Source organism: Solea senegalensis, linkage group LG12 (genome assembly GCF_019176455.1).
Source record: "Solea senegalensis isolate Sse05_10M linkage group LG12, IFAPA_SoseM_1, whole genome shotgun sequence".
Taxonomy (NCBI): Eukaryota; Metazoa; Chordata; class Actinopteri; order Pleuronectiformes; family Soleidae; genus Solea; species Solea senegalensis.
The window spans coordinates 11,149,520-11,160,942 of NC_058032.1; the positions used below are offsets into that span (position 1 = coordinate 11,149,520).

The 11,423-nt window shown below is 39.6% G+C and overlaps 1 long non-coding RNA gene across 1 annotated transcript; it reads right to left on the reverse strand.

Moving 5' to 3' along the window:
* Nucleotides 1–1,952: 1,952 nt before the first annotated feature.
* On the reverse strand, nucleotides 1,953–3,934 carry LOC122778084. Its single transcript, XR_006361394.1, has 3 exons — nucleotides 3,833–3,934; nucleotides 3,528–3,613; nucleotides 1,953–3,432 (listed from the first exon to the last, which is right to left on the reverse strand). It is a non-coding gene; the product is annotated as an uncharacterized LOC122778084 (long non-coding RNA).
* Nucleotides 3,935–11,423: the final 7,489 nt, after the last annotated feature.

Below are 11,423 nucleotides of genomic sequence, written 5' to 3' on the forward strand. Positions count from 1 at the left end.
TTATCCTGTATTAAATTATAGTCATTTCTCATTTCATTTCAATCTGTTGGCTGTTTGTAATTGCAACAGTCTTTTTATATTATTCAAGTGGTATTATTATTACTCCGGCCGAGTGTTATATTGCTATGCTAATGAAGGCTGCTTGTCAAATTGCCGTCAGAGGTTTCATAAATATGTGTTTTATTGCAGTAATTGAGATTACAAAACACAGCTGATGAAGTTGTGTTTTCAATGAAATCTGTGACGAGGTCAATATATTATATTATATTATATTATACTATAATATATTATAATATATATATATATGTGTATATATTATAGGTCCAACTCCCATTCACCTGTTCCCTCTTCATAATGGTTTGTCCTTTTTTGGAGGATGTACTGGATGAGGAAGCATTTAGGCATGAAAGCGTCTTCTCTTTTACATTCTACTTTACATTCATGAAAAAGGGAGGACACCACAATGTTTTCTCGTTGAATTGTTTTTATTTGTCTGTCCTCATTTGTCTGAGAGCAAAAGCAACAAAGATTAAAACACTGTATTGCAGTTAAGGTTACTGTGTGCACTGAAACACTCACTTCTCTTTCTAGTTTCTGGATTTCCAGGTAAAAGAAACAGCAGCATAATGTAGATTTACTTTGGCCAACACTCACAATGTTACCAGGCTGCTTAGGAGACTGTGCAGCATCTGGGTCCTGTTACACATGTTTTCTATTTTCTTCATATGCTTTATGGACTAAATAAGCAGGATATTTCCATCAAATTGACATATCTCAAGTCACTGGAGTCCAGTGACACAGTCTCCTCATCTGCAGAAGTGCCGTCCCCCTGCCATATACACACATGTATTGAGAGAACTTGAATTAAGATTTCACAGGACATACCACGCCTGTGATTTCAGTACAATGTACTAACCGGCTCCACAAGTGGAAGTGTGTTCCCAGACACTGCAAGGAAATCCAAGGTCAGACAGTATCATATATTTATTTGATTGTGTTCCATGAAGCGGACACTTTCTGTGGCTGGGACAGAGTCTGTTTCCGTCCCTCCCTGGATCCCCTCCATCACTGGCCTCCCTTTATTTAAATGGAGTGCCAGCTCCTCCGCTGGGGTCATATCCTGGCTTGGTGGGCCGCCCCCTGTGTCAGTTCTATGGGCTTTTGTTTTGACTGCTACAATCATACAGACGTTCAACATATCAGCAGACACTTAAACTATTCACCTCATTTGTTCTCTGTTATCTACTTTAAAGTCACTTAGCAGCCTGCAAAATGTTCTGATATTTCATTTGAACTTGCTGCCAGACAAGTTAGTTCTTTATGAAGGATAGAAAGATAAAATAGATAAAAACGTGTCATGTGAAAAATAGATGAAATGACACACATTGTGGATAATTGTTTGCACTTAATCATACTCTACATTTCCTGAGTAACTTGAAAAGTAACTCCTTTAGTCCTTTAATTGTAGCCTAATGTCACTCGCCGCAGCCAGTCTCTGACCACTGTGCAGTCAGTCTGTGTTGCACTGAGGTTCATTTCTCTACAGTGTTGGTGATGCTGAGAAGTTAAGCAAGGCAACTGTTTGCAGAGAGGTAACAATTATACGTCCTCTATTCATTTGTGATTATTTCCAGCATCGCCACATATTATGCAAAGGAGTTGACATGATCACATGGGGGTGTCCATGATGTCATATAGGTCATATATGTCATAGGCCATGACTAATTGGAAACAGAGACAGATGGCAATGAAGTAATATATTTATTTAAATAAAGTCATTTCCATAGTTATCTTTCATATTTATACATTAAACATGACACAGAGCAAACACATTACAGACAAGAGCAGTCTACCTGGCCCTGAAGCACTTCCTTAACATCTGTAAACATCTACATCACCTTCCCTGGCCATCATGACCCACAGCGGATCAAGGAGACATTCTATGCAATTGCAGGTTTGTGACATTCAAATGCATTTGATGGAAAGTGGCCCACAGGTTGATGATGTTGTACCTTCATTTTTCCACATAGGCTTCCTCAATGTCCTTGGCTGTGTTGATTGCAGCCATGTGAGAATGGTGGCCCCATCCGGACCAGTGGAAAGAGATTATGTGGACCGGAGAGATCACCACAGTCTGAATGTACAGGTATGTAGGCTACTACTGAAGCCACGATTGTCCCAACAGTAGTCTCAAGCATAACTGATTGTTACCCTTCATGCTGACAGATGATCTGTGATGCCAATTATTTAAACACAAACATCGAGGCAAAATGGCCTGGGGGGGGTACATGATGCCAGAATCTTCAGGGCAAGCTCAGTGGCACAGAGGCTTGCTCAAAGTAAGAGAATATCTCAAAATGAACATTCATTATGTTTCAATGTGTCATGTCAAGTACATGACATCCATTCCTTTCTCACCCTGCAGGGGAGTTTGAAGGTATCCTCCTTGGAGACAGGGGTTATCCCTGTCCTTACCATTTAACGCCATACAGCGATCCAGGGACTGAGGCAGAGGAGGCCTTTAACGGTGCCCTCAATTCCACCAGGGCACAAATTGAGAACTAAAGTCCAGGTTCAGCCTCATATTTAGATAATCGTCTTCAAACTACAATACTGCTCAGACAACCCTACAGTTTGAAATGTCTTTTTACTCCAATACCGACAGGTTCCAGTGTCTGAAATACCCGAGCATTGCTCCAGAACGTGCCTGCGATATCACGGTGGCCTGTGCCATCCTCCATAATATCGCAACCATCCGCAGGGAGAGGCTCCTGGACGTCACACTGGAGGAGAGATGGGAGGAGCCCAATCCCATGCCAGAGGACATGGATGGGAGGGCCATGAGGGACCTCTATAGGGACGCACATTTTGCTTAATCTGAAGAGCGCCATTCTTAAATCCATTTTTAGAATTTTTCTTTTTCCTACAATTTACTGCAGGTGAAATCAATCAAGACCAAAGTTCAGTGTCTCTGACCGAGGAAATATGACACAACAAAATAGGTCTGAAAGTAATAGCATTTGCTATTTAGGCATGAACTGAAGTGCTTTGGGTGCTAAATAGAGCCACACAAGTGTTAATGTCACTGAATGAAATGAATATTTTTCCACACAATAGAGACAGGACATAGTAGTAGACATGTTGAAACCTTTGAATGCTATGTTGGTGGGTCACGCAGGTCAGGCTGTGGAGACCGAACGGAACATTAAATGTTCTTTTCTATCATCCTGATCTCGTTTAATCTTCTTTATCTGTAGCCTCTTATACTCTGTTGCATGGAGGAGATACTGCTTATAAATTGCACGGAAGTCCTATGATGACTTAATGTGTCAGTGCAATCAACTATGCAGGTTATGGTGGGTAAAAGGGAACGGCTCCTCACTTCACTTCGTCCAGCAGAGTCCTCTTGCCAGCTGGGGAAGACCGAGGTTCCTGCAGGAGAGTGTGTGGGACATCATTACAGTAGGATTTTAACATTTCAAACACAACCAGTACATTAATGATTAGGGTTATATCTTGGAGCTCACGGTTTCGACCGGCTAAGTGTTTCATCATCGTCATAGTCATCATCGTCATCATCATCGTCATGTGGCTGTTGGCTTGGGCCTTCTCCCTGCAAATAGAGAAACAGCAGTTAATGGGGAGAGGGAGGGGGCTGACTGCATGTGGTGCAATGTTTCAACACGTTAGGACCTACTGGGTCGACTTGGGTCCCGGCTGCATCCTTAATGTGTCATTGTGGTGGGTCAAGGAGAATAATTTGATCCTGGTGCATAGTTAGTTAAACCTAATGAGGGGCTGTCACCAGAATAGGGGCAGTGATTGACAATACCTTCAACATAAGGGGCCCGGATCTCTGGGGCCACAGGGTTGGAGGAGCTCCCCCCCTCGATCCCAACTAGCTTGGGCCCCTTATTTATCCCAAGGGCCAGGATCTCAGCTGGTGTGAGCCCCTCTGGCGGTGGTCCCCCACCAGTAGCCATGGATGCAGTCTGCTTTCTGGTGGCTGCAAGATATGTACATAATCATAGCTGCGCATCTATTTTGCCTGATACATTTCACCTTACGTTATGGAGCACTTACCATTGCTAAGAATGTTCTTATATTTGATTTTGACCTGGTGGCCTCCTCTGGCTACTGAGATTGCTTCTGTTGAGACATAACCGTGAGGGACACACACCATGTGTGCCCTACAGCACATTTCATACATAGAGGCAATTTAAAGAGATCATCGTTCTTTTCATGTAACAAGGGTTAGGGCCTCCGATTGATAGGAGATAGATGATTGATTTGCTGTCACCTGCATTCACTTACTGTAATAGGGGTCCTCGTCTCCATTGAATTGCTTGATTTGCTAAAATGATTCTAGATAAATAATCAATAGATCTGTCATATGATTATTTCCTATAGAATGATAACCAACATTGCATTTGTTCATGTAATAATCTACCATCAATTGTATGATAAATGTCATGTAAAATACTTTGATTAAATGTAGCCTATTATTATCAAAAATGTAGGCAAGGGTTCTGGTGACGTCATCATCCTGAATGGCTGCCTAAAGTAACATCTCCCTCGCTTAAATAGTTATTTCGCCCCGTTCGACCGTCAAATATCACAGTTTCAGAAATGACTTGAATAGAACCGAGGGGCAAGAATGGTGAAGAAGCGCACAAACAAAGAATGCACCGGTGCAGAGCCTGCGAATGAAGAAAATCCGGAGACATGATGAAGCTAATGCTAATCCACGCTCAAGTGACACCACAAGTCTGGCTAAAGTTTGGAGAGGGGTCTAGCTGCAGACCTGCACTGTCAGGACCGGAAGTTCATTCGAAGCCTCTCAAAATAAAGGCGACCATACCGGAAGCAAATATTCAAAATAAAAGCGAGCATACTTGACGCACGTATTTTTCGTTCCCCATGTGAAGTGTGAAGACGACGAGGTGGGTAACAGTCAAGTGACAACAACTTTGCGTCATACGAAGAAACAGAAACAGTCTTTATTCACTAGAACGTTATGTTGCACACTATATATTGTCCTGTAAAGTTATATTAATTTGAAAGAATCGGGTTTTGGACTTTTGGGTAGTTTTTAGCGTTGTTATCGTATGATAGTGCTCACTTAAATGTGCCATTTTCTTACTCAAAGACCAAGAAAACTGAGTTATATCATATCGTTTTTATATAATTTTGTTTTACTTATTACGACATTATTTGTCTCTTAGAGATGCATATTTCGATCTTAACTACCGGCACTACGCCCAAAGTTGAACGCTGCAGCGGAATGGGTGCAGGCGAATCAACACTTGTTTGCAGCCAGAGTGAAGATGCCTTAGATTTGAACATGAACAGCACCCAAACTGAGGAGGCTGCGCAGGAAATGTGAAAGCTGTTTGACACCATGGATCCGAATGGTGAAGAGAGAGAATTAATTCTTGAGCCTTTTAAATTTATTTTTTACCAGATTGAAGATATGTGGCTCTTCTGTGAAGAGATTATGGACAAACGAGGGTACTTGGCGTACTGTGAGTACAAAGAGTAGAAAGAAAAAAAAATTGTGGAAAAAGTTGTTGTTGTTGTTGAAACACTAATAATTAAAATCATTAAAAAAAACTGCTTAGAAGATATTGGTTATCTGGGTCATGTAACTAGGTATTCAGTAATTAATTCACAGTAAAACACAAAGCTAAGTTCATTTAAAATCATCAACCCTCACACCCATGTGGTCCAACAGCACAAGGTAAGAACATAGCACAAACAATATTAAGCAATTATTAAATGAATTATGAGGTGTTATAATTGCAAACAAACATAAGATATGCCTATATAAAAAAAAATAAGTAAATCAATATGTAAATAGGTCCAACAGTGCAGGGGGCTAAATTTTCAATGATAAATAATGGTATAAAAGAACAGTCAGCAATAGGTTGGAGTGTAGATGCATTATGCCATCACACATTAAGGTGTATTTACAGAGATGTGTTGTTTCAATATGAATTTGTAGTGCAGACGAAACAGCTGTCCTTTTTATGACTTAAATTAAAACACTGGAGTAAAATAATGCATGTTTTGAGTAGGCTAATAATGTTTATAGGGGATCATAACAATAGCTGTACATGTAGTTTGCACTGATTATCTGTAGAATAACCCTAGAAGTGGTCATAACGTTTTGTATTTTCTTTTATATATATATATAATATTTTGTTCGTTTTTTATCTTGACATTTTCCTGAGTTTTTTCACCTTATACAGTTGAACTGGAAAGATATACACGTTTTAAAAAAAATCTCTTTCATTAAACACATGGATACACATAAACATAATTACATTGTAAACATAAAATAAAGATCCAAGAAACATTGGGAACGAAAAATACGTGCTTCCGGTATGGTCGCTTTTATTTTTGAAAGGCTTCGAATCTACTTCCGGTCCTGACAGGAGACCTACACCTCACTGCAACGAAGGGTCCTGACAGTGCAGGTCTGCAGCTAGACTGTCTTGGAGGTTTTGGAGGAGATTCGGGACTTCCGAAAAGACACAAAAGAACAACTAAACGAGATTAAATCAGAGATCACTAATGTTAACCAAAAATAGCGGAGGCAGAGGAGCGAATTGAAAAAATCGAAGACCGTGTTCAAAACATGGAACAGATGTTGAACAAGATGCTAAAAGTCATGCATCAGCAAGAAAACAAGCTACTCGACCATGAATTTAAGGATATACAATATTCCCGAAGGAGCCGAGGGCTCGTCTATGGTGGAGTTTGTGGAAAAACTGTTGCGGGAACTTTGGAGTTTCCCCCGACTACGGAGCTTGATATTGAGAGGGCGAACCGAGCGCTGGCACCAAGACCCACCGGAGACAGGGAAGACAAGCTGCGGTCAATAATTGTCCATTTCCTCCGCTACAGGGTCAAAGAAGAGTTTCCGCGCAAGGCTTGGGAAAAAAGAAAGTTTATTTCAATGGGAGGCTGATATACTTTGACCAGGATTACCCCCCAGCAGTCCTGCAGTAGAGGAAGGAATATGCCGAGGCGAAGCGAGTGTTAAAACAGAGAAGTAAACCAGCTAAACTACGAGTGTTTCATGAGGATGGGACGCAGCTCTATCAGACGCCGGAGGAGGCGACCAAAGATATGAAGATTGGAGGACTGTCTGTCAACGTGATTACACCAAGGGGGAGTTTGGCTGAGCAGCTGTCTCGCTCCACCTGGGAAACAGTGGGAGGAAAGAGTCGAGGAGCGAGAGAAGGGTATCAAGGAGAAACTGCGAGCTTTCAGGAGTCAGTCCCCATCCTCTCCAGAAGAAGTATAAGCTTTGACTGATTCTTGAAGAGTTGGAAAGCTAAACAGAACGTGCTACATTCACCACATGATGAGGATATATACACAGGCGAGGGTTGCTGTATAAGGACACACTTCCTGTGGAATGAACAGAGACCTTTTCTTTTCTTTTTTAGAGCGCCATGGTGGGGGCCCTCAGCCCACAGGTGGGAGAGGCTTTCCCTCACAGCTAGATATTTTATCTAGCTCAGACCAGGGTCTTTTCTTAGAGACCCCAGCCTTGGGATCACTCTTTTTGTTCATCCTTTTTTCTTTTTCTTGCTTATGTTTGGTGTCGTTATTTGTTCAGGGAGCAGATCTTTCAATTTTCATCTTGTTAAGTTTGTTGGTACACTTACAAGTAAATAAGTATGGCTAGTGACAAATTAAAATTCATTTCGTTTAATGTCAATGGGCTGTTGAATCCAGTGAAACGTAGTAAAATCCTATCTAAAGTGAGAACAGAACAAGCCCATGTGGTTTATTTACAAGAGACCCATTTGACAGACAAGGAGCATATAAAGCTAAAGAAAAGGGGCTTTTACAAATCTGTTTTTTTCTTCATACAAATCAGGGCAGAGAAGAGGAGTTGCTATTCTTATTTCAAACAAGCTATATTTTGAAAAAGTATTTGAAATGGGTGATAAAGAGGGCACGTTTATTTTAAGTAAGGGGTAAGATAGATGGGAATCCAATTACCTTAGTGAATGTCTATGACATTAGTTTCTTCCAAAAAATAACCAATATCATGGTAAGTGAAACAGAAAAATTATAGCAATATCGTCATTTAAGAAAACAAATAGGAATAAAAAGTTAGAGGATTTCAAAAACAATCTAAGGTACTAGAAGGAAAACAGAAATTAGATTTGGCACAGAATACATTGAGAGAAATTAGACACACCAGGAATGAAATTAATAATTTGGCCACACAAGAAATCGAGAAAGATTTAATGTTTCTGAAACAGAAACACTACGAAAGTGGCTCCAAATCTATGAAAGTATTGGCATGGAAATTGAAAAAAAGCCGAAAATACAATTCATAAAATTAGGGATCCAAGGACAAAAGCGATAAAAAATAAACTAAATGAAATTCAGGAAGCTTTTGAAGTGTTTTACAAAACCTTATATTCTGAAGTCCCAGGTGTGAGTGTGGCCCAAATTGACAGCTTCCTGAATTCCCTAGATTTACCCACTCTCGATGAAAATCAAAATAAAATGATGACTGCGGATATAACTGAAGAAGAATTAAAAGTTGCAATTGGTAGACTTAAATTAAGCAAATCACCAGGATCTGATGGCTACACGGCAGAGTGGTACAAGGAATTTAAAAAAGAACTAATACCTGTTTTACTTCCTACTCTGAATTGGGCTTTAAAAAATGCACAAACGCCACCCAGCTGGAAGGAGGCAATCATTTCAGCCATACCAAAACAAGGCAAGGATAAAGTGGAGAGTGGCTCTTTTAGGCCAATCTCTGTTGTTAATGCGGACTATAAATGATTTACTTCTGTTATGGCCAAATGATTAGAAGAATTCCTGCCGACACTGATACATAATGATCAGAAAGGTTTCATACACCAACGCCAAACACAAGACAATATACCAAAGACACTACATATTATGGATCATATACAAAGAAATCAAACTGAAGCAATTGTGATGAGCGTAGATGCTGAAAAGGCCTTTGATTCGGTTAACTGGATTTTTCTGTACAAGATGGAATTTAATTCCCTTCTTTAGCCTTAGTTCAAGAATTGACTCTATTAAAATGATTATATTGCCAAGACTTTTATATTTATTTCAAACATTGCCAATAGAGATTAACCAAAACCAATTTAACGAGTGGGACAAACTGCTATCCAGGTATATATGGCATGTAAAAGACCAAGAGTTCGCCTCAAAACCTTACAGCTGGTTAAACAAAAGGGAGGATGGGGCGTGCCTTATTTTAGATATTATGATTTTGCAGCACAGATGAGAGCAGTGGTATGCTGGTGCAACCCGTCATATACAGCTCAATGGAAAAGCATTGAGGAAAAAATGCCCTCCATCCCCATACAGGCAATTTTAGCTGATAATAACTTGCAAACCCACATAAATAACATTGATAATCCATGGGTGACGTGGACCCTTAAAGTATGGAAAATAAACTTGAAAATGATATTTTGGCTCTTAAATGGTGCTATTATGATTCGGACTTTAGACCTAATAAATAGGATTCTAGATTTAAGGACTGGATAGCTAACGGTATAACAGCAGAGTAGACATGTAGAGTAATGAAAGATGGAAAGTTCCTCAGTTTTGAAACGCTTAAAAGGAAACAAGACTTTTGTAGATACCTGCAGTTACGGCATTACGTCAATACAAAGATGAAAAATCTAACAAAGATAAACACATGTCTAATTCAATTATTTACAAAACTGTGTCATGCTTATATAAGGGTCTGTCTAATTTGAAATCTCACTCTACTTCATATATTCAAATAAAATGGGAGAAGGAAGGAGGGATAAATATATCTGAGGAAGAATGGACAACAATTTGAAGGTATCAATGGAGATGTACCAGCTCACAGAAGTGGAGGGAATTAGGATGGAAAAGCTTGATTAGGTACTTTCTTACACCTTCTCAGAAGTCTCACTATGATGCTGGAGGAACTGTGGAAATCAAAAATACTGACCACTACCATCTTTTCTGGGACTGTCCTGTCATTAAGAGCTGGAGAGGGTTACATAATGGTCTACAGGAGATCTTTATCTGCGAAATACCCCTCGAGAGTAAGGCTATGTTTTTTGGACTCATACCTGAGGAACGGCTGAAAGGGAATAAACATCTACTAAATATCTTGCTGGTGGCCTGTAAACAGATTCTAACCAGGAAATGGTTGTCACAGGAGAGCCCAACTTTAAATTTATGGATGGACATTACAATGGACATCTATCAATTGGAGAAATTTGCTTCATACTGGGAGAACTGGGTCAATATGTCACACTCCATAGACCTAATTTTATTTTTACAAACCAATGACTGTATTATACGAAGGATCACTCCCTAACTTGTACATAGTTGCTAATGTGGGATTTTCCTTTTTTCATTGTTTGTTTTTTTTATCCAGGCATTTAGAGCAGACAACAGATGTGAGATGTATGTTTCTGAATGTCAGTAAAAGAAAATTTAAAAAAATGTAGGCAAGGCAACTTTATATAGCACATTTTAGCACAAGGTGATTCAAAGTGCTTTACATAAAATAAGATGAAAATACAACAATTCAACATATAGCATGTGGGACAAAATGACAGCATGTAAAATGACAGGCTTAAATGAAAATGATATCAATTCTATACAATTGGCCATGCAGGAAATAAATGAAAGCTATCCCATCGATTTTCATAACATTCAGTTGATAAATGTGATGAATATCACGTTCTAACATTACCACTAGGGCTGCCAAATGATCAAATATGGAGAATTTCACATAAATTGCAGTGAAACAATAATGCTATTTTAATTATGTTCATATGAATGTTACTTATTAGGGTTGTCTCTTCCTTTTCATTTTAGGGGTTTGTTGCATTAATAGGTCCACATAATTGATTAGTTTAAAACAAAAACCATCAAGAAATCAATTGGTAGATTATTGTCTCCATATATTTTGTCCCTTTGATGGAGGATTTATAACATGATGATACTGAAATACTTCATTTTCTTTGTCACTTACACATTCAGTCTGTCAGCAATATTCTGCCACGCCACATCCCTCGCTTTATTGATTGCCGTGGTATTGCCCTTCTTTGGGATTATGTGACTGTAATCCTCATTTACCTCCATGAGGAGGGTTCGCTCCGCTGCAGAGAACATCTCTGCACGCTCGTTTCCCTTGCTTTTCGGCATTTTTCACAGTTTCCGTGCTCGACTAGAATGGGCTTTTTATTTTCCCTGTGGGCGTGCACAAGTTGAGGCTTAACAGTTGAGGCTTGACTAAGCGTCAGGTGGAGCCAGCTGATTTCACTTGATGGAACGGCTTGGAGCTAGATTGGGAAGTGGAGCTTAGTCAAGCTTCAAGCTTACACCTAAGTCTAGCAATTCTTAGCTACGTTGATGGAATA